Here is a 24,655-nt window from a genome sequence, read left to right as displayed (position 1 = left end):
CTGAAAGTCCCCTATACCCTCCCTTACCCACTCACTCCCACCTCTTGGCCTTGGCTTTCCCCTGTACTGGGGCATATAAAGTTTGCAAGACCAAGGGGCCTCTCTTCCCAATGATGGCCTACTAGGCCATCTTCTGCAACATATGCAGCTAGAGACATGAGCTCCAGGGGTACTGATTAGTTCATATTGTTGTTCCACCTATAGGGTTGTAGACCTCTTCAGCTCCTTGGGTACTTTCTCTAGCTCCTCCATTGGGGGCCCTGTGTTCTATCCTATAAATGACTATGAGCATCCACTTCTGTATTTGTCAGGCACTGGCATAGTCTCACAGGAGACAGCTATATCAGGGTCCTTTCAAAATTTTGCTGGCATATGCAGTAATGTCTGTATTTGGTGGCTGATTATAAGATGGACCCCCGGTTGGGGCAGTCTCTGAATGGTCCATCCTTTCGTCTTAGCACCAAACTTTGTCTCTGCAACTCCTTCCATGGGTATTTTATTCCCTATTCTAGGGAGGAATGAAGTATCCACGTGTTGGTCTTCCTTCTTCTTTATTTTCTTGTGTTTTGCAAATTGTATCTTGGGTATTCTAGGTTTCTGGGCTAATATCCACTCATCAGTGTGTGCATATCAAGTGACTTCTTTTGTGATTGGGTTACCCTCACTCAGGATGATATCCTCCAGATACATCCATTTGCCTAAGAATTTCATAAATTCACCGTTTTTAATAGCTGAGAAGTATCTTTCCAGCTTCTGGCTATTATAAATAGGGCTTCTATGAACTTAGTGGAGCATGTGTCCTTATTACCAGTTGGAACATCTTCTGGATATATGCCCAGGAGAGGTATTGTTGGATCTGCCGGTAGTACTATGTCCAGTTTTCTGAGGAACCACCAGACTGATTTCCAGAGTGGTTGTACAAGCTTGCAATCCTACCAGCAATGGAGGAGTGTTCCTCTTTCTCCACATCCTCGCCAGCATCTGCTGTCACCTGAAGTTTACAACAATTTTAAGTGACTGTCCAAACTACTACAATATTTACAGCATATAAATTGGGACTTGATAATCAAAGCCAGGCATAGGGCTTTTGTGTGTAATCCTAGTATTTGGGATGCTACAGCAGGAGGTTCATGAATTCTAAGCCAGCCTAGACTACTATACAATAAGTTAAAGACCAGCTTGGCCTACAAGCAAGACTTTGTCAACAGAAAGATAGGAAAAAAAAAAAAAAAGCATTGGGTTTCAGATCTGGTTTCTCTGATCACTGACAGATAGACTTCCACATCTTTTCCTGTCTAGTAATTTTATCTGTTCCCTGATCTGTGCCTCTGAGAACCCTGGATACAGAGTGCTAAACTCCATTGTGGCCTTGAACTACAACCTCTTGCAGAGAAAAAGCTGCTTTTTGTCTCAAGTGTCTGGGATGTCCCACAACCCATAAAGGTTGGTGCTGGGGCAAGGAGTTGGCTCTGTTGGTAAAGTATAGACTTGAGTTTACTACTCAGTGCCCATGTAAATGCTGGGTGTACTGGCTGGCACACATCTATAACCCAAGTCTGGGAGTGGCAGAGATAGGAGGATCTCAGAAACTCAGAGGTCAGTCAGTCCAGACAAAATTATGAGCTACCCATTCAGTGTAAAGCCCCCATTTAAAAACCACAGTGGACCCTGTTTTTTAATTCAGTATGTTAGTCCTTGTCTTTTTATTGGAGAATTGAGACAGTTCATCTTGAGAGTTATTACTGAGCAGTGTTTATTAATTCCTGGTTTTCCGTTGTACTAATATTGTTGCTTTTGGAAATATCTTGTTTTGTTATGTTTTTAAAGATCTCTTTGGTTAACTGTTTTAGGAGTATTTCTCCCTGTATCCTCTTGGGTGTAGTTAATCTCTTCAGACTGAAGTTTTCCTTTTATTGCCTTCTGTAGCGCTGGCCTGGTGGACAGAAATTGCTTAAATTTGTGGAATGTTTTCCTTTCTCTTTCAGTTGTGATTGACAGTTTTGCTGGATGTAGATAGCTGGGCTGGCATCTGTGGCTTTTCAGAGATTACCAAACATTTGCAGAATCTGCATTAGAAAGTTGAGTATTATTCTAGTGGGCCTGCCTTTATCTAGACTTTGGTCTTTTTCCTTACAGCTTCTAATATTCTCTGCTCTGTACATTTGGTGATTTCATTATACTGTGTTTTGGGGAGTTTCTTTTCTAGGCCTGTCTATTTAATGTTCTGTATGCCTCTTGCACCTTAACAGTCATCTCTTTCTTTAGGTTTGGGGAATTTTCTTCTATGATTTTGTCTATCTACATATTCTTGACCCCAACAACTATACCAGGAATGGGTTCTGTCTTGTGAAGTTGGCTTTAAATCCCACCGGAAAGTGATTCAGTTTTCCATAACATATGTGCCACTAGCACACTAGTAAGTACCTCTCACCAAACTGGTTATTATTGTAGTACACAGAGTTCCCACCGGGATAAGATAAATGGATCCTGGGACTAGAGTAATATTTCAATGGCTAAGAGCACTGGCTCCTTCTATAAAGGCCCCAGGTTTGATTCCCAGCATCCACATGGCAGTTCACAACCATTTGAAAGTCCTGCTCCAGGAGACTGACATCTTCTTTTGACCTTTGTAGCCACTGCATGCATATGGTACACAGACAATTATACACATGCAGGTTTTACTTTAATATCACATACAAGATGACATTGGGTCTCCAACCCCAGTGCCTTATTCCTCACCTTATTCCTGTGAGGCAGGGTCTCTCTGTGAACCTAGAATGAAGCTAATGATGTGTCAGCCCCGGTGATCCTCTGTCTCTGATGGGATCACAGCCACATCTGACTGTATTCAGATGCTGGGATAAGTCCTGGGAATTAGGACTCAGACCTTGTTCTGTGTAGTAAGAGCTCATACTCACTGAGCTTTGTCACCAGCCTCTCCCCTACATTACAACTTCATATTTCCTGATCATTCCTTCACAGGCCAATGCTCTGGTAACATCAGTCCTTCCAATACAAAGATAATTCTTTCATCTAGCCTTGGTGATCACATTTACTTTTGTGCAATTTTAAAAAGTTTTTTTTAAACCTGGAACTCAATAGGCTGAGGCAGGAGGATCATAAATTTAAGGATGGCAATGCAGTGAGATCCCATCTCAAATGAAACAAACAAGACGAAAGTGATGTTTTCAGCACAAAAATCCATTCCTAGCAAGATAATTATATTCCCAGGAAGGTGTCACGGGATTGATTTAAATTTCTGTCAGGCTCCACATATGAGCTGTAAGGCTTCAGAGCATCTCAACTTTTCTAACATGGTAGAAACGGTACTCTTTGACTAAAGAGACCTTAGTAGCTAGGCAATGAGCTCATCCCGATATTGGGTTTTATGTTACCATTGGTGCTTGTGTTCTACTTGGAATAGTTGCAAGTGCTTTTGGGTCATGATGCCAGCAACATTAGGCATGGTGGTAGGAGAGGGCCAGGAAGTAACTTTTATACCAAATCTACCAGCTAAATAGACTAATATGGATTGAAGAGAACATAAACATACCTCTGACCTAAATGGGCCTTCTGGTAGCTCGTTCTCCAGGATTCCTGTGGCATCTTCAGTAAGGAAAACTGAGAAAAGAAGACTTAGAAAGGGAAACAGGCTTTATTAACAATATTTTATATTTATATCTTTTATTTTTAAAAAAGAACACTAGACTGGATGAAAACTTGAAGTTTCTATTTTAATAACTGTCATAAATATGTCTTTGTTCTCTGAATTTTATCCCATTATGAACCTCAAATTTTATCATAGAGAACTTTCTTTTTCAAAGGCTTACTTCTATATAATTTTAATATAGAATGCAGGTAGTTATACATGAATAAAATTGTAAAAAAAATCAAAAACAAATAATGTATTTTAAAAAATCTATTGGGATTGATCAATTAGACCCTAGACTAATCACCCACTCTCTCAGTTTACATTATGAAGAATCTTATCAGAAAATTATATATATATATATATATATATATATATATATATAAATTATATATTATATATATAAATGTAGGTGGGTTCTCTACGGGAGCAGCCTTCTGGCTTAGAGCAGGGATGGATCTTTCTGAGATTCATTTTTTTTTAAGTTTATTTTTATGTCATTTGGAACCTCATTTGCATATAATCCCTCCCCAGTCTTGATACTCACCTATCCTAATTTTATTTTATACCTAATAATTGCCCCAGGGAGTATAAACTGGTAATAGAGTGGAATTCAAAGATTGAAATCCAGATTGGTTCTTGTTCATAATTAAAAGAGATCTATAGTTAGGGTTTGCTGTTTAGTTTGTGTCCACACTTTCCCACCTCAAAACTGCTGAACCAAAGAGCCACATCCAAACATGTAGAACCCCAATGGACTAATTAACTTAGGAAGCAAAAAGTAAATGAAAATGATCATAAAAAAAATGATATAACATATGTGTGTCCCGTATTTTGCACAGCCTCCTCTGAGGAGAACTGTTGTCCCTTCTCTATTTCCTGGTGGCTTTTGTCGTGAACATGTCTCAGCCATTGTTTCAATAGAACTCCACTTTAAAGAATCTGTAAAAAATAAAATAAAAAAATTTTAAAAATTAAAAAATAAAAAAAATTCTTGCTCGATTCTTCCATTCTGATGTTAGGTCTAAAACCAGAGATGCCACCATCACTGTTGGGGGTCTTTTAGGACAGACCTTTTGCATCATCAGAGAAGAGAGGTCAAAACCTCCAGGGAAGTGTTTCCATGGAGAGAAGGCTATGGAGACCCTGACTAGGCCAAGGTGGGTGAACCAGACTTCTCTTATACACTTCTTGCCACTTTTATGGAGTCTGCACAGTGAAATACACCTGAAGGCCATAAACAATCTTCCATCGACATCTCTTTATTATGTTGGGCTATTGCTGCTGCTGCTGCTGCTCTTGTTGTTATATTTAATCATGTTTTCATGACTTTTTAGTCCTTTTTGCCTTTATTTGTCGATGACTTTCTCTATGCTAATATATTTTAGTGAACTAAACAGATATTTAAATATATATATATATAACAAAGATATTTCAGTGAACCAAACAAATGGCTCTGTCACCATTATACAATTAAAAACTGAATAAGAAAGATGGGCAGGAAATAAATTATCACTTGAACAGTAATCCTTAAGAGGCTTCCCCCCTGTTGCCCAGAATAATAGATTAGACCTCTCGGTCTAGAAGAAGATGGACGAAAGCCGACAGCTTGGAGCCCACACTTTCCCATTCTGGAGCCAAAGGCAGCATTACTTCTATCCTCTTCCTCGGTGAGATGATGATGGCTAACCCAGAAGTGTGGATCTTCATGCCTTTCTATGGGGGACAGATCACATGCCCACCTAGGTGCTGAAGGTTAGGAAGATGAGTTTTCAGAGAAGTGGGTAGACTGGCTTGTGAAACAAAAGAGTCGAGACCTTCTAGCCATGTCATATAGAACTGAGTACCTGCAGCTTATCCTAAGGGGAAGAAAAAAAAAAAGCCTAGGGCTGAGGGAGGTACTATACACCATGACTCTTTGCTCTCAGGAGACAGAGGCAAGTAGATATCTATGACTTCCAGGGTAGCCTCGTCTACATAGCAAGTTCCAAGCCAGCCAGAACCTACCTCAGAGGGGAGGGGAAAGGGCTTAGACTGTATTTTAATCAAGGAAGTAATATGATCAGATCCACTTTGGTGTCCTTCACTATCCTGTGGATAATAGAATGGCTGTGAAATATGAGTAAAGGAGAGGAGGAGAGGTCAAAGGTTCAGGCCAGGCATGGAGCACAGGAGCGAAGTCAGTAGTACTTAATAGATCAACTTCCAGAGTTAGCCGACTGGGAAAGGATGACTTAAAAAGAATCGAGACAATGCATCCGTGTCTGAGTAAGCGGCATATCTAGTGGTTCTTCACTAGAACGGACTGTAACCTGGCTGGAGGACCCGCTACAGACACTATTTGGTTGGTTAATGAAGGGCTTCTAGTCCCTTTAGTATATGTAGAATGTGTACCTAGATGAGAGAGTTCCTGACTCACAGAGACAGTAGTCCCTATGATAGAAAACAGAAACAGACTCTCTAGGTCACTTTTAGGTTCCATCATCTGAGGCTTTCTTCCAAGGAACTCGTGGCCCCTCCAAATGTGAAATCAAGCTTTGAGCTAGACGTTTGTATCTGGGTGTTAGAGGAAAGGTGTAAACAGAGACAAGGCTGGGCGTGATGGCTCACACCTGGAACACTCAGGAAGGCTGAAGTAGGACGACTGACAGGAATTCAAACCCAGCCTGGGCTACAAAAGTGCAAGGTCAGCCTACACTACATATTGAGTGTTAGCCCAACCTAGGCTACATTATGAGTTCCAGTCTAGCCTAGTCTGCACAGTAAGCTTCAGGCCAGCCTAGGCTTCATAATGAGTTCCAGGCCAGCCTAGGTTTCATGATAAGTTCTATTCCAGCCTAGGCACATAGTGAATTCCAGTCCTACTTAGGCTACATAGTGAGTTCCAGGGCAGCCTGAGCTACAAAATGAGACTTGGTTTCAAAAATCCAAAGTATAAACAATAAATTAAAAAAATAAATTGGAGATGGGTGACAGCAATTGATATCTATATTTTAATAGACGTTTCAGCAGGATGATATAAAAATAACCTAATTGCAATGAGAAAATAAAACATTTTACAGGGAGGAGAATGAGTTGTCTAAAAAGACTCACTGCCCAGGAGTCATAGGTGGGAGTCACATATCAGATATCCTGCATATCAATATTTATATTATAATTCATAACAGTAGCAAAATTACAGCTATGAAGTAGCAACAACAATGTTATGGTTAAGGTGAGGAGCTGTAAAGGATTGCAGCACTCGGAAGGTTGATAACCACTGAGAGTCTAAGGGAATGTTCTAAGCAGAGAGTGTGTAAGTAGATTGAAGGCTGTGTCTACTTTTGGCAAAGTCTGACACTCCACCCTCCTTCCAGCCATAAACCTCCAGATTGATTTCAGGCCCTTCACTCAGGAAGGCTGGAAACTGGCATGGCAGCTGTCAGTGGGAAATTATTACTTAAAATGTAGGTGACTCCAAAGCCTTTTTTCTTCTTCTTCTTCTTCTAAGATTTGGAGAATAATTATGATCCCCTTTCAGATATTTAGCTCAAAATGTAACAATCTCTGTACACAAGCACTCATAACATGCAGCACTCACGGTATCTTGTGTTTACCTCTTTGTGGCTTTGACATTGGCAAGAACCGAAACTTCGGTGTTCCATAGTGGTTCTCTCTGTGGCCAAGCCCACCCAGACCAAAACAGTGACCCTTCACACCCAGCTTCTCTCTGGGCTCCTTGTGGAACATGGACAGATTTCTCTCTCTCTGCTGTAGAATGTATAGCTTTGTAGAACATTGGTCTGATATATGTGTCTCCTGATTTCCCTGAGGGCAGGCCCTGGTCTTAAGAGAGCTTCTATCTCCAGGGCCTGTCACTGTGCCTAGCATTTGGCATGTGCTGAGTAAATGTTTGCTGAATGAATGGAAAGTTGCATAATCTTCTGTTAATTCATGAACAGGCAATCAGGAAATTCCATCTTGAAGTATTCTTTCATCATAGACTGTAAAATATTGTTTAAATAAAGGATGTGGTTTATCCATGTTTAAGTTTTAGGTCAATTTTCTATGGAGTTAGTAAAATCTCATTCCAATACAAATTATTTAATCCCCTGGTGCCTTGGGTTTTCTGCCTATAAAATGAGAATGGAGGTTCTGATTTCCTTGGTTCTGCAAAGAGGGTTGCAGAGCTCAGAGTCCTTCTTACCCAGAGCAGCACTCCTTGGGTCAATGCTCAACTTCCTGTCTCAGTCCCAAGCTGGTTAGGAGGCTGCGATTGGACTTTAGCACTCAGAGTCTGCTGATGGTTGCTCCCAGAACAAAGGCTGAACGATGGGTCTTACTAATCATGCCACTCATTGCAAGGTCTCTGTCCCTCGGAGCTGAACAATGATGAAGGCAGACCTGGGCCAGCTGCAGCAATGGTGGTTACTGCTATATTTGAGGTCTCACTGGACATGTGTTATTTGTTCAAGCTAATCTTCTTTCTAGTTTAATTTTGCTTCTCAGTTAATTGAACAGTCTCTTGCTAGAAAAACCTGTCAGTGGCCTGAGAGATTAGTTGAACCAAAGGTTGTTTTTCTGGCGGCAGTCTAAGTCACAAAACCTACCAATGACCATCGGCCACTGTTCCACTTCCCACATAGTGGCCACCACAGATTGAGCACTGATTCTGCCACAGGCTTTGCAAGTGCATTGCTGTTATTGCTTTGTCATGTATCCATGGGGGTGTTGTAACTATCATCACTTTCCATGAAGAAGAATAAGGCTCAGAGACATTTCAGAGCCACTCAGACTCACACGGCTCTGATCACTCAGAGACAGGACAGATAGATACCGCTGCCTCCAGCTCAGCCTACTTACCATAACTCAAAACTTCCCTATACATTCATAGATTTGCTCATGTGCGCTCTCTCTCTCTCTCTCTCTCTCTCTCTCTCTCTCTCTCTCTCTCTCTCTCTCTCTCTCTCTCTCCTATCCCATACTCCAGAGATTTCTAATATGCTTTGGTCAAAAGGGCTGTCAGCCTCAATAAACTATATTCTTACATTCCTTCCTCAAAGGACATACATATGGGTTTTCTTGTCAATGCAAATAATTTGGGGGCAAACTCAAAACTGAAATGGAAGCAAGAACAAGCACATTTATCTTTGTGATTTCTTGTGAAATCTACTGTTCTGTTTTTCCTCCAGTGGTTCTATTGAATGGTTTTTGACACAAACAACACTTACATCTGTGATGATTTTTCCTCTTTTCTTTTAATTGTTGTAACAAATAAGTCAAATTATCTTCAGTATCCTTTTAAAATTTTCTTGCCCTGTTTCTCACGTGGCTATGTGACTTTTTTGATGAGTCTTTCTAGCAGAGTAACCCTGAGAACTTATTCTGAATGGCCAGTGCATCTATAGTCATGATTTTTTTACACATATTTGGAAGACAATTGTGTCAACCACTGATACAAATTTAGTCTAGGGCTTCTTGTGTTTTCTATGCATTTTAAAAAATTTTAGCCATGAAGGCCTGACATCATGATGAGAACAAAGCAAAATTAATAAAGGCCACACTGAGTTGCCTATATGGCTGATATAAAAATAGAAGTCAGGACTGCTCTGGTTGGGGAGAGAGAAATCCGGCCTACATAGGACCACAAGCCTCTTCTGGTCAGAAAAGCACCTGGGAAGCTAGGGCGCAGGGTCGGCTGACACTCGCCAGCTACCCACAACACCTGCCACAGGATCTTAAGACTTCTGGCGAGTGGAACACAGCTTCTGCTCCAATCCAATTGCGCGCGGGACCTGAGACTGCATTAGTTAGGGAAGCAGAAACCAGCCTGAGTAGGGCCACAGGCCTCATCCTGCCGGATCAGCACCAGGGGAGCTAGAGTGCAGGGTCGGCTGACACCCGCCAGCTACCCACGACCCCCGCCACAGGATTTTGAGACTGCTGGTGAGTGGAACACAGCTTCTGCTCCAGTCCAATCAAGCGGGACCTGAGACTGCTCTGGTTGGGGGGAGAGAGAAATCCGGCCTACATAGGGCCACAAGCCTCTTCCGGTCAGAAAAGCACCTGGGTAGCTAGGGCGCAGGGTCGGCTGACACTCGCCAGCTACCCACAACACCCGCCACAGGATCTTAAGACTTCTGAAGAGTGGAACACAGCTTCTGCTCCAATCCAATTGCGCGCGGGACCTGAGACTGCATTAGATAGGGAAGCAGAAAACCGGCCTGAGTAGGACCACAGGCCTCTTCCGGCTGGACCAGCACCGGGGTACCACCAGCTACCCACGACCCCAGCCACAGGATTTTGAGACTGCTGGTGAGTGGAACACAGCTTCTGCTCCAATCTTTAAACAGTGACAACGACAACAACTAACCCCAGAGATTACCAGATGGCGAAAGGTAAACGTAATAATCTTACTAACAGAAACCAAGACCACTCACCATCATCAGAACCCAGCACTCCCACTTCACCCAGTCCAGGGCACCCCAACACACCGGAAAAGCTAGACACGGATCTAAAAGCATATCTCCTGATGATGGTAGAGGACTTCAAGAAGGACTTTAATAACACACTTAAAGAAATACAAAGGAACGCTGGTAAACAGGTAGAAGACAGTAAAGAGGAAGCACAAAAATCCCTTAAAGAATTGCAGGAGAACACTGCTAAAGAGTTACAAAACCTTAAAGAAAAACAGGATAACATAATCAAACAGGTAGAAGTCCTTAATGAAAAACAGGAAAACACATCCAAACAGATGATGGAAATGAACAAAACCATACTAGACCTAAAAAGGGAAGTAGACACAATAAAGAAAACCCAAAATGAGGCAACACTGGAGATAGAAACCCTAGGAAAGAAATCTGGAACCATAGATACCAGCATCAGCAACAGAATACAAGAGATGGAAGAGAGAATCTCAGGTGCAGAAGATTCCATAGAGAACATCGGCACAACAATCAAGGAAAATGTAAAATGCAAAAAGATCCTAACTCAAAACATCCAAGAAATACAGGACACAATGAGAAGACCAAACCTACGGATAATAGGAGTGGATGAGAATGAAGATTTTCAACTCAAAGGACCAGCAAACATCTTCAACAAAATTATAGAAGAAAACTTCCCAAATCTAAAGAAAGAGATGCCCATGAACATACAAGAAGCCTACAGAACTCCAAATAGACTGGACCAGAAAAGAAATACCTCCCGACACATAATAATCAGAACAACAAATGCTCTAAATAAAGATAGAATACTAAAAGCAGTAAGAGAAAAAGGCCAAGTAACATATAAAGGCAAGCCGATCAGAATTACACCAGATTTTTCACCAGAGACTATGAGAGCCAGAAGATCCTGGACGGATGTTATACAGACACTAAAAGAACACAAATTCCAGCCCAGGCTACTATACCCAGCCAAACTCTCAATTAACATAGATGGAGAAACCAAAGTACTCCACGACAAAACCAAATTCACGAATTATCTCTCCACGAATCCAACCCTTCAAAGGATAATAACAAAAAAAAAACCAATTCAAGGACAGGAACCACGCCCTAGAAACAACAAGAAGGTAATCCCTCAACAAACCTAAAAGAAGACAGCCACAAGAACAGAATGCCAACTTTAACAACAAAAATAACAGGAAACAACAATTACTTTTCCTTAATATCTCTTAATATCAATGGACTCAACTCCCCGATAAAAAGACATAGACTAACAAACTGGCTACACAAACAAGACCCAACATTTTGCTGCTTACAGGAAACTCATCTCAGAGAAAAGGATAGACACTACCTCAGAATGAAAGGCTGGAAAACAATTTTCCAAGCAAATGGCATGAAGAAACAAGCTGGAGTAGCCATTCTAATATCTGATAAGATTGACTTCCAACCCAAAGTCATTAAAAAAGACAGGGAGGGACACTTCATACTCATCAAAGGTAAAATCCTCCAAGAGGAACTATCAATCCTGAATATCTATGCTCCAAATACAAAGGCAGCCACATTCATTAAAGAAACTTTAGTAAAGCTCAAAGCACACATTGCACCTCATACAATAATAGTGGGAGACTTCAACACACCACTTTCACCAATGGACAGATCATGGAAACAGAAACTAAACAGGGACACAGAGAAACTAAGAGAAATTATGAATCAAATGGATCTGGCAGATATCTACAGAACATTCTATCCTAAAACAAAAGGATATACCTTCTTCTCAGCACCTCATGGCACCTTCTCCAAAACTGACCACATAATTGGTCACAAAACAGGCCTCAACAGATACAAAAATATTGAAATTCTCCCATGCATCCTATCAGATCACCATGGACTAAATCTGATCTTCAATAACAAAATAAATAATAGAAAGCCAACCTTCACGTGGAAACTGAACAACACTCTTCTCAATGATACCTTGGTCAAGGAAGGAATAAAGAAAGAAATTAAGGACTTTTTAGAGTTCAATGAAAATGAAGCCACAACATACCCAAACTTATGGGATGCAATGAAAGCATTTCTAAGAGGAAAACTCATAGCTCTGAGTGCCTCCAAAAGGAAACTAGAGAGAGGACACATTAGCAGCTTGACAACACACCTAAAAGCACTAGAACAAAAGGAAGCAAATTCACCCAAGAGGAGTAGACGGCAGGAAATAATCAAACTCAGGGGTGAAATCAACCAAGTGGAAACAAGAAAAACTATTCAAAGAATCAACCAATCAAGGAGCTGGTTCTTTGAGAAAATCAACAAGATAGATAAACCCTTAGCCAGACTCACTAGAGGGCACAGGGAAAGCATCCTAATTAACAAAATCAGAAATGAAAAAGGAGACATAACAACAGATCCTGAAGACATCCAAAACACCATCAGATCCTTCTACCAAAGGCTATACTCAACAAAACTGGAGAACCTGGATGAAATGGAGAAGTTCCTAGACAGATACCAGGTACCAAAGTTGAATCAAGATCAGGTTAATGATCTAAACAGCCCTATATCCCCCAAAGAAATAGAAGCAGTCATTAATAGTCTCCCAACTAAAAAAAGCCCAGGACCAGATGGGTTTAGTGCAGAGTTCTATCAGACCTTCAAAGAAGATCTAATCCCAGTTCTTCACAAACTATTCCACAAAATAGAAACAGAAGGTACTCTACCCAACTCATTCTATGAAGCCACAATTACTCTGATACCTAAACCACAAAAAGACCCAACAAAGATAGAAAACTTCAGACCAATATCCCTTATGAATATTGATGCAAAAATCCTCAATAAATTTCTTGCTAACCGAATCCAAGAACACATCAAAACAATCATCCATCCTGACCAAGTAGGTTTCATCCCAGGGATGCAGGGATGGTTCAATATACGGAAATCCATCAACGTAATCCAGTATATAAACAAACTCAAAGACAAAAACCACATGGTCATCTCGTTAGATGCGGAAAAAGCATTTGACAAGATCCAACACCCATTCATGATAAAAGTCTTGGAAAGATCAGGAATTCAAGGCCCATACCTAAACATGATAAAAGCAATCTACAGCAAACCAGTAGCCAACATCAAAGTAAATGGTGAGAAGCTTGAAGCAATCCCTCTAAAATCAGGGACTAGACAAGGCTGTCCACTTTCTCCATACCTATTCAACATTGTACTTGAAGTCCTAGCCAGAGCAATTCGACAACAAAAGGAGATCAAAGGGATACAAATTGGAAAAGATGAAGTCAAAATATCACTTTTTGCAGATGATATGATAGTATATATAAGTGACCCTAAAAACTCCACCAGAGAACTCCTAAGCCTGATAAACAGCTTCGGTGAAGTAGCTGGATATAAAATTAACTCAAACAAATCAATGGCCTTTCTCTACACAAAGAATAAACAGGCTGAGAAAGAAATTAGGGAAACAACACCCTTCTCAATAGTCACAAATAATATAAAATATCTTGGCGTGACTCTAACTAAGGAAGTGAAAGATCTGTATAATAAAAACATCAAGTCTCTGAAGAAAGAAATTCTAGAAGATCTCAGAAGATGGAAAGATCTCCCATGCTCATGGATTGGCAGGATCAACATTGTAAAAATGGCTATCTTGCCAAAAGCAATCTACAGATTCAATGCAATCCCCATCAAAATTCCAAATCAATTCTTCAACGAATTAGAAAGTGCAATCTGCAAATTCATCTGGAATAACAAAAAACCTAGGATAGCAAAAACTCTTCTCAAGGATAAAAGAACCTCTGGTGGAATCACCATGCCGGACCTAAAGCTCTACTACAGAGCAATTGTGATAAAAACTGCATGGTACTGGTATAGTGACAGACAAATAGACCAATGGAATAGAATTGAAGACCCAGAAATGAACCCACACACCTACGGTCACTTGATCTTCGACAAGGGAGCTAAAAACATCCAGTGGAAGAAAGACAGCATTTTCAACAAATGGTGCTGGCACAACTGGTTGTTAACATGTAGAAGAATGCGAATCGATCCATTCCTATCTCCTTGTACTAAGGTCAAGTCTAAGTGGATCAAGGAACTTCACATAAAACCAGAGACACTGAAACTTATAGAGGAGAAAGTGGGGAAAAGCCTTGAAGATATGGGCACAGGGGAAAAATTCCTGAATAGAACAGTAATGGCTTGTGCGGTAAGATCGAGAATTGACAAGTGGGACTTCATGAAACTACAAAGCTTCTGCAAGGCTAAAGACACCATCAATAAGACAAAAAAACCACCAACAGATTGGGAAAGGATCTTCACCTATCCTAAATCAGATAAGGGACTAATATCCAATATATATAAAGAACTCAAGAAGGTGGACTCCAGAAAGTCAAATAACCCCATTAAAAAATGGGGCTCAGAACTGAACAAAGAATTCTCACCTGAGGAATACCGAATGGCAGAGAAGCACCTGAAAAAATGTTCAACATCCTTAATCATCAGGGAAATGCAAATCAAAACAACCCTGAGATTCCACCTCACACCAGTCAGAATGGCTAAGATCAAAAATTCAGGTGACAGCAGATGCTGGCGAGGATGTGGAGAAAGAGGAACACTTCTCCATTGTTGGTGGGATTGCAAGCTTGTACAACCACTCTGGAAATCAGTCTGGTGGTTCCTCAGAAAATTGGACATAGTACTACCGGAGGATCCAGCAATACCTCTCCTGGGCATATATCCAGAAGATGTCCCAACCGGTAAAAAGGACACATGCTCCACTATGTTCATAGCAGCCCTATTTATAATAGCCAGAAGCTGGAAAGAACCCACATGTCCCTCAACAGAGGAATGGATACAGAAATTATGGTACATTTACACAATGGAGTACTACTCAGCTATTAAAAAGAATGATTTTATGAAATTCCTAGCCAAATGGATGGACCTGGAGGGCATCATCTTGAGTGAAGTAACACAATCACAAAAGAACTCACACAATATGTATTCACTGATAAGTGGATATTAGCCCAAAACTTAGGATACCCAAGATATAAGATACAATTTGCTAAACGCATGAAACTCAAGAAGAATCAAGACCAAAGTGTGGACACTGTGTACCTTCTTAGAATTGGGAACAAAACACCCAGGGAAGGAGTTACAGAGACAAAGTTTGTAGCTGTGATGAAAGGATTGACCATTTAGAGACTGCTGTATCCAGGGATCCATCCCATAATCAGCTTCTAAACGCTGACACCATTGCATACACTAGCAAGATTTTGCTGAAAGGACCCAAATATAGCTGTTTCTTGTGAGACGATGCCGGGGCCTAGCAAACACAGGAGTGGATGTTCACAGTCAGCTATTGGATGTATCACAGGGCTCCCAATGGAGAAGCTAGAGAAAGTAACCAAGGAGCTAAAGGGATCTGCAACCCTATTGTTGGAACAACATGATGTACTAACCAGAACCCCGGAGCTTTTGTCTCTAGTGGCATATGTATCGAAAGATGGCCTAGTCGGCCATCAATGGAAAGAGAGGCCCATTGGACTTGCAAACTTTATATGCCCCAATATAGGGGAATGCCAGGGCCAAAAGAATGGGAATGGGTGGGTAGGGAAGTGGGGGGCGCTATGGGGGACTTTTGGGATAGCATTGGAAATGTAATTGAGGAAAATATGTAATATTAAAAATATTAAAAATTAAAAAAAAAATAGAAGTCAAACTACCTTTGTGGAATGAGAGTAGAATATAATTCTCTTCTTAGCTGTTAGTTCCAAATGATAGCTAATAGCTTCCTGAACTGTTGTTTGAACAAGATTCTGAAGTATACCCAGACTTGGTGAGAACATTTGATCTTAACTATATGTGATTTCTTCCTTAGATGATGCAGAATTGTGTCAAGACTGAATAGAGGACAGGCTTTGACATAGTAAAAGAGCAATGTCCCCAGAAAAATCAAACACCAAATAAAGAGCATACTACTTCTATAATGGCAAGAACCCAATAAGAGCTGAAACAAATAAACAAACATAAAAAGTACAACCATATAACTCAAAAACTAATGAAAAAAACTTGCATCTAGTTTTTAAAATTGATTTTAAGCTCAAAGGCTTCCTGGTGTTGGTGGGAGGGAGTGTAAACCATGTCCTTTGATGTCTGCTCACATGCAGGGGTGTCAAAGTGACCACCTATGCTTAGTTAGTGAGACGGGACACCAGAGCTAGTAAAACTTTCCTTGCTGCAAATTAGAGATCTAATGGAAGATCTCTAATGGCAGATCTCTAATGGAAGATCTCTTATGGAAGTTTGTCTGTATACCTCTTAAGCAAACATCCTCGTGGGATTAGGACAGCACAAAGTGGTTGCTCCTAGTTCTCTTCTGGACGTTGATTCCTCTTCCTAATGTGTTGCGGTGGTTTGACTAGGAAAGGTCTTCCATAAACTCATGTGTTTGAATGCTTGGCCCATAGAAAGTGGCACAATTAGAAGGTGTGGCCTTAGTAGAGTAGGTGTGGCTTTGTTGAAGGAGGTGTGTTACTAGGGGGTAGGCTTTGAGATCTCAGATGTTCAAGCAGCACTCAAGGTAGCATCCAGTTCCTCTGCCTGTCATCAAACAGGATGTAGAATTCTCAGCTCCTTCTCCAGAACCATGAGAACTTTAAAATTGTGAGATGGCCCCATTTAAATGTTTTTGTTTATAAGATTTACTGTGGTCATGGTGTCTCTTCATAGTAATAAAACCCTAAGACATGTGCTGTGTGCCTTGAAAACACTGTTTAGTGGAAGGAGACAGACAGGAGGGAAAAGGAGCATCATCATACAGACCAATAAGATGCAGAGGTAGAAGGACCCACCTCTGTCTAGAAGGGATGAAAACAGTGTCTTAAAGGACACATTAGTTCCAGTTGTCCTGGGCAGGAAACCATGAAGTCCTTCTTGTCATAGAGAAAAGTATAGGCAGAGCCATAAAAGCCACAGAACAGTAAAAGCAGAAGGTGCCTAGAGCATAGACTATGATAAGGAAATGGTCATAATGGGTGTAAATGTCATAGAGACATAGCATGAGCATCATTGGTAGCACAATCATCCTGGCAGCATTGTAAAGTCTGAACTAGAAGAGACAGAGACAATAGTTAGGAAATGACAGCAGTGACCTAGGCAAAATGTCTTGAAAATGGGCAGATTCAAGACAAGCAGGCATTAAAAATATTAAGGCTTAAATATTGGTTAATGAAGAGAGGTGACCAGAGAAGAAGAGAAGCAGTTAAAGTACCTCCAAGGGTTGTGGGTTACAGATACCAGAAGTACTTTGGCTCCATGGCCCTGCTTCTTACATTTAAAGGAGTGGGATTAATATGCTTCTTCATACTCATATATAAAATGTACATGCTTTTTATTATTTCAACGGCTTAGCTAAATCTCTGAATCTCTTAATACACTGAGGTGTTTAATAATGTGCCATATGAAAGGATTCTGGGGCTGCCCTTCAGTGTGAGCACTCAACACTGGCTTCTTAATCATGGAATGTAGCCTCCTGCTAACCCGCCACTTTACAGTTCCATACATGATAGAGGAGAAGGCTAGACTCTTGGGATTGTGCTGGGATCTCTCACAATCTGGACAGAACTATCACTTGTCTTCCTGGTTTCTTTCACACAGCTCTTGTAAGCTCTCCTTAACAATTGCTAGAGTGGACTAATTGTTACATGCACATCTGTCATGTGCAGCATGGGGCGTGGTAGCTAGCAACTGCTTGAAAATGTTGGTTGAATGGATGCATGTGCGCATTTCACTCCCACTTGAGTGCCTAGCCCTGGGAAGCAACATGTGTTCTATGCTGACACTCACATATTTCTTCCTTATGCCCTAGCCAACCACCCTATGAAGGAACATTTTTAGTATGGCTCATTTTATAGGCTTTTCAGAATACAACCAAAGTGTTTAATCCACCACTACCTGGTGTGGCCTCTCCTCACTCTCTGTCCCCATTCCCACAGAACTAAATAGGTCCTCCCATTGTTTTACCCTGCTTTACTTTTTCCTGTGGATCCCCTCAGCACTCAGCCTTCCTAGCCCATCCCGTTCCCAAGTGTCAACTCCAAATGCCTAGGAACACATTTTACCTGGAACCCCCAGTCACTAAAGCTCTAAGGAACCCAGAAGAATTTCTTACCAGGCAACCTACAGCCACCACACTCTCCTAAGAACCAAAGCGGCCAACAGGAACCAAGAAAGAAAACACCCACTCAACAAAGAGAAGACCAGCTATCAGCACATAGAATTACATTCTTCCCAAACCCGGATGCCTAAAGATTAAAATGATAATCAATAGCAAGCGGCCAGGACAATATGTCCCTACCACAGGCCAGCAACCTTAACACAGTAGGTTCTAAATATTGAAACACAGCTAAAGCACAAAACAAAGATCTTAAAATAACCTTTATGGATTTGGTAGAGGTCCATAAAGAGGAAATAAAAAAATCCCTTAAAGGAATATATGAAAACATAAATAAGCAATGGGAGGAAATGAATAAAGTTGTTCAAGACCTAAATGTGGAAACTGAGTCAATAAAAAAGCCCAAACTGAGGGAACTCTGGAAGTGAACATTTGGGGAACTTGAGAGGAATCTCAGAGGCAGGCCTCTCCAGCAGAATACAGGAGATGGAAGAGAGAGTCATGGATATCAGAGACATGTAGAAGCTAGGTCAAAGAATGTGTTAAATGTTTTTTTCAAAATGTGGCAAAAAAGTTTCAGAAAATCTGGAGTACTATAAAAAGACGAGATCTATAAATAATAGGAATGGAAAAAGGAGAAGAAACCCAAGTCAAAGGCACAGAAAATATTTTCAACAAAATTATAGAAGAAAACTTCCCTAACCTAAAGGAGCTTCATATCAAGATACAAGAATCATACAAAACATCAAATAGACTAGACCAGAAAAAAATTCCCACAGCCCATAATAATCAAAATACTAAACATGCAGTACAAAAAGGAATATTAAAATCTGCAAGTGGGAAATACCAAGTAACATTTAAATTTAGAATAACTTCTGACTTCTCAATGGAAACTAAAATCCAGAAGGACCTGGACAGATGTTCTACAGACTCTAAGAGTCAGTAGATGCTACCCTATACTACCATATTCAGCAAAATTTCATTTTAGGAGTTAGGGGGAGGGGGCTTTGGTTTTTGTTGCTCTTTATTTTTGTTTTTGTTGACAATGAATCCAGGTTTCTCCATGTAACCCTGGGTGTCCTGGGATTCACTCTGTAGACCAGCCTGGCCTTAAAATCAGAGATCCACTTGCTTTTGCTTGTTGAGTACAAAGATTGAAGGCGTGAGCCACCACTGCCTAGCAACAAGTTTTCAATCGCAACACATGGGAAAACTTAGATGTTGCATGATAAAACCAAATTTAATCAACATCTATCTACACATCCAGTCCTACAGACTGGCACTACAGAAGTCACTAAAAGGAAACCTCCAAGAAAATACAACGAATAAACAAACCCAGAATCCCAGGCATGGTAACCTAGAGGGGAAACACCCACCTACCACAACAAAATAACATAAATCAGCAAATACTGTTGATTGGTATCTCTGAACATCAATGATCTCAATTTCTCAGTAAAAAGACAGAGACGAACAGAATTCAAAGACAGGATCTATCTTTCTTCTGTATCCAAGGACAACACCTTAACATCAAGGATAGATATCAAACTCATATTCCAAGCAAGTGGACTCAAGAAGCGAGGAGAAATAGGCGTTTTAATATGGCAATAGAGACTTCAAATCAAAACTAATCAAAAGAGATAGGAAAGAACTGTATATACTCATCAGAGGAAAAATTTACCAAGAGGACACTACAAATTTTGATATCTACACAGCAAACATAAGAGCACTGAAGTTCATAAAAGAAACACGGTTACAGATTAAATCACATGTTGATACCCATACATTAATAGTGGAAATCTTAGTGTTTTCTTGCTGTGAAGAGATACCATAAACACAGCAACTCTTATCAAGAAAAACATTTTTAAATCTAATTTTATTTTTTTACTTATTCACTTTACATCCTGCTCACTCCCCCTCCTATAATCCTTCCCCCAGACCTCCTACCCTTCTCCTCTGAGCAGGTAGGGGCTACCCTAGGTATCCTCTCACCCTGGCACTTCAAGTCTCTGCAAGGCTAGATGCATCCTCTCCCACAAAGGCAGCCCAGCTAGAAGAACATATCCCAGGTACAGGCAACAGCTTTTGGGATAGCCCCAGCTCCAGTTGTTCAGGACCCACATGAAGACCAAGCTACATATATATGTGGAGGCCTGTGTCCAGAGAGCCCCAAGGGTTCAAGACTCTATTGGTCTTCCTATGAAGTCCCTATCCCTTTCAGGGCCCACAATCCTTCTTCCTAGTCTTCCATAAGATTCCCCAAGCTCCAAACACTGTTTGACTGGGGGTGTCTGTTTTGTCTGAGTCAGCTGCTAGGTAGAGGCTCTCAGAGGACAACATGCTCCTCTCTGTATGGTTCAGGAATCTAATAAAGGTTGGTTGGACATTGCAATAATTAATGTCTATGCACCAAACACAAGAGCACTGAAGTTTATAAAAGAAACACTGCTACAGCTTAAATAGCACATTGATAGTCAGCGTCTTAGTCAGTGTCCTATTGCTATGAAGAGACACCATAACCACTACAACTCTTAAGAAGAAAAACATTTAATTGGTGCTGTCTTACAGTCTCAGAGGTTTAGTCTATGATCAGCATGAGGGGGAACATGGCAGCAAGTAGGCAGACATGATGCTGGAGAAGGAGTCAAGAGTTCTATATCCAGATCCCAGGCAGCAGGAAGAGAGAACACCACTAGGCCTGGCTTGAGCATTTGAAACCCCAAAGCCCACCCCAACTGACACATTTCCTCCAACAAGATGACACCTCCTAATCCCTGTCAAGTAGCGCTACTTCCTAATGTCCAGGCATTCAAATCTATGAGCCTCTGGGGGACATTCTTACTCAAACCACCACAGTGGCAGATGTCAATAACCCTCACTAACAAATAGACAGGTTACCCAGACAAAAACTAAACAGAGAGCTAAGCAGTTGCTGGAGCTAAGCAATTTCATAAATTAAACGGGCCTAGCAGATATTTACAGAGCATTTCCCCCAAAGACAAAATAATAAACCTTCTTCTTAGCACCCCATGGTACTTTTTCCAAAATGAACCACACACTTGCACACAAAGCAAATCCCAACAGGAAAAGGGAAATTAAAATAACGACCTGTTCACTGTCTTACCACTGTGGATTAATGCTAGATGTCAACAACAGAAACAACTGAAAGCTTACAATGCCATGAAAACTGAACAATTCACTATTGAATGAAAAGTGAGTCAAGACAGAAATTAAGGACTTTCTAGAACTGAATGAAAATGAATATACAAATTATCCAAGCTTATAGAGCCCAAGGAAGGTGGTTCTAAGTGCCTACATTAAAAACACTCGGAGTGATTTCATACTAGTAATTTAACAGTCACCTGAATGCTCTAGAACATAAAAGAAGATACTGCACCCAAAAGGTGTAAACTGCAGGAAATAATCAAACATAGAGCTAAAATCATTAACATAGAGACAAAAAAAAAACTAACAAAAGGAAAAATACAAATAATCAATGAAACAAGAAGTTGAGAAAATTAATAAGTCTGATGAACCTGTATTCAAATTAACTAAAAGGCAGAGAGAGAGATTCCAAATTAAAACAATAGAAAGAAAAGGGAGCAGATACAACAGACACCAAGGAAATTCAGAGAATCATAGGATACACTTTAAAAACTCCACTAAGTTAGAAAGTCTAAAAGAAATAATGTTACCCTTTTCCCTTTCTGCCACCGCCATGCCATCCAGACTGAGGAAGACCTGGAAACTCCGGGGCCACATGTGCCACGGCCATGGCTGCATCAGTAAGCACCACAAGCACTCAGGAGGCCGCAGGAATGCTGGAGGCAGGCATCACCACAGGATCAGCTTTGACAAATATCACCCAGGTTACTTTGGGAAAGTTAGTATGAGGCATTATCACCTGAAGAGGAACCAGAGCTTCTGCCCAACTGTCAACCTGGATAAATTGTGGACATTGGTCAGCGAGCAGACGTGGGTCAATGCAGCAAAAAAACAAGACTGGAGCTGCTCCCATCATTGATGTTATTCGATCAGGCTACTACAAAGTTCTGGGCAAGGGAAAACTCCCTAAGCAACCTGTCATTGTGAAGGCCAAATTCTTCAGCAGAAGAGCTGAAGAGAAGATCAAGGGTGTTAGAGGTGTCTGTGTTCTGGTGGCTTAAAAGTCATGCCGGAGGTTAATTAAATGTTAACATTTCCAAAGAAAGAAAGAAAGAAAGAAAGAAAGAAAGAAAGAAAGAAAGAAAGAAAGAAAGGAAGGAAGGAAGGAAGGAAGGAAGGAAGGAAGGAAGGAAGGAAGGAAGGAAGGAAGGAAGGGAAGAAAGAGAGTGTTTTCTTGACACATATCACTTCCAAAGTAAAATCGAAACTGGATAAGCAATTTAAATAGATCTATAACTATTAGTGAAATAAAACCAACAATTAAAACACAAAAACCAACAACAAAACCACAAATAGGCCAGATGGGTTAAGCAAAGAATTCTCCCAGACTTTTAAAGGAAGGTTGATGCCAATACTCCTCAAACTATTCCACAAAATAGAAACAGAAGAAACATTAACCAAGTTGTTTTCTGAAGCCACAGTTATCCTGATACCCAAACCACATAAAGACCCAACAAAGAAAGAAAATCACACATAAATTTCCCTTATGAACATAAATGCAAAAGTTCTCAACAAAATACTTACAAACCAAATCCAAGAACACATCAAAAATTATTCACCATGATCAAATAAGCTTCATCCTAAAGATGGAAGGATAGTTCAGTATATGTAAATCAATAAATATAATACACTACATAAAAATACTCACAAGTTCATCTCATTAGATGCAGAAGAGGCCTTTGATAAAACCCAACACCCCTTCATGATAAAAGTTCTGGAGATATTTGGTATATTAGGGGCATACCTCAAAATAATAAAGGCAGTTTACAGCAAGACCATGTCCAAGATCAACTTAGAGAGAAACTCAAAGCATTTCCACTAAAATCAAGAGCAAGAAAAGATTGTCCACTCTCTCCATATCTATCCAACATAATCCTTGAAGTCTTAGCTAGAGTGATAGACAACTGAAGGAGAACAAACTGGTACAAGTAGGAAAGGAAGATGTCAGAGCATCTTTATTTGTGAATGGTATGATTTTGCACATAAGTGACCCTAAAATCTGTCAGAAAACTTCTATGGCTGGTAAATAGTTTCAGCAAATGAGCTAGATGCAAGTTAACTGACAAAAATCAGTGGCCCTCCTATATATAAATGATAAATGGACTGAAAGAAATCAGAGAAACTACAGCTTTCACAATAGCCTCAAATACTAGAATGTATCTTAGAGTAATTCTAGCCAAGCACTGAAAGGCTTACATGATTTCAAAAAACAAAACAAAAAAACAAAAACAAAAAGCCATAAAACACTGAAAAAGGTATCAGAAGATGGAAAGATCTCCCATGCTCCTGAGTTGTAGGATTAATATGGTTAAAATAGCTATCCCACCAAAAGCAATCTACAGTCAATGCAATTTCCATCAAAATTCCAACATAATTCTTTACAGTTATCTTGAGGATATTCTTCTGCTTCATATGGAAACTTTAAAAAAAAAAGAATAGTTAAAACAATTCTGAATAATAAAAGAACTGCTGGAGGTATTACCATTGACCTGATCTCAAATTGTACTGCAAAGTTATAGCAAAAAACCAGCATGGTATAGGCACAGAAACAGACACATTGATCAATGGAACTGAAGACCCAACACAAATCCATCTACCTATGAACACCTGTTTTGTTTGTTTGTTTGTTTGTTTGTTTGTTTTTAAAGCTAGAAAAACACACTGGAAAAAACACAGCATCTTGAACAAATGGTTCTGATCAAACTGGATGGTTGCATGTAGAAGAATCCAAATAGACCCATACTTATCATTGTGCACAAAACTTAACGCCAAATAGATCAAAGACCTTAACATAAAACCATATGTACTGAACCTAAAAGAGAACTCAGTGGCACAGGGGAAGACTTTCTGGACAGAACAACCACAGCACAGGCACTAAGATTGGCAATTAATAAATGGCAATTAATAAATGAGACCCTCATGAAACTGAGAAACTTCTGCACAGCTGATCATTTAGACAAAGCAATAGCTTCCAGAATAGAAAAATAATTTTGTTTACAATTACAGATCTGATAGAGAGATAATGTCCAAAATAGATATTAAGAAGATAACCCAATTCAAAAGTGGTATACAGGTCTAAATGGAATTCTCAAAAGAAGAAACCCATAGGGCTGAGAAACACACACACACACACACACACACACACACACACACACTGTTCAATATCCTTAGCCATCAGGGAAATATAAATCAAAGCTACTTTGAGAATCCATCTTACATCTCTCATAGTGGCCAAAATCAGTAAAACAAATAACAGCT

At 40.2% G+C, this 24,655-nt stretch overlaps 1 long non-coding RNA gene and 1 pseudogene across 12 annotated transcripts in view; one reads left to right on the top strand and one right to left on the bottom strand.

The window, feature by feature from the left end:
• LOC147001803 (uncharacterized) overlaps positions 1-24,655 on the bottom strand; it is a 129,664-nt gene that overhangs the window by 32,612 nt on the left and 72,397 nt on the right. For 10 of the 12 annotated variants that reach the window (XR_015044637.1, XR_015044636.1, XR_015044631.1 and 7 more), the window contains one exon: positions 3,554-3,635. The exons of 1 other annotated variant lie outside the window; for it this stretch is intronic. This is a non-coding gene — a long non-coding RNA (uncharacterized LOC147001803). Of the gene's footprint in view, positions 1-51; positions 2,067-3,553; positions 3,636-24,655 lie in introns of those variants that run through there. One more of the 12 variants, XR_015044630.1, reaches the window with a different exon arrangement.
• Positions 21,951-22,398, top strand: LOC110309882 (large ribosomal subunit protein uL15 pseudogene; annotated as a pseudogene).

This window comes from Mus caroli, unplaced genomic scaffold, assembly GCF_978045245.1.
Source record: "Mus caroli unplaced genomic scaffold, Mus_caroli_1 scaffold_12, whole genome shotgun sequence".
NCBI classification, from domain to species: domain Eukaryota; kingdom Metazoa; phylum Chordata; class Mammalia; order Rodentia; family Muridae; genus Mus; species Mus caroli.
Note: the sequence above shows the minus strand (reverse complement) of the source record. Positions and strands in the feature narration are given on the sequence as shown.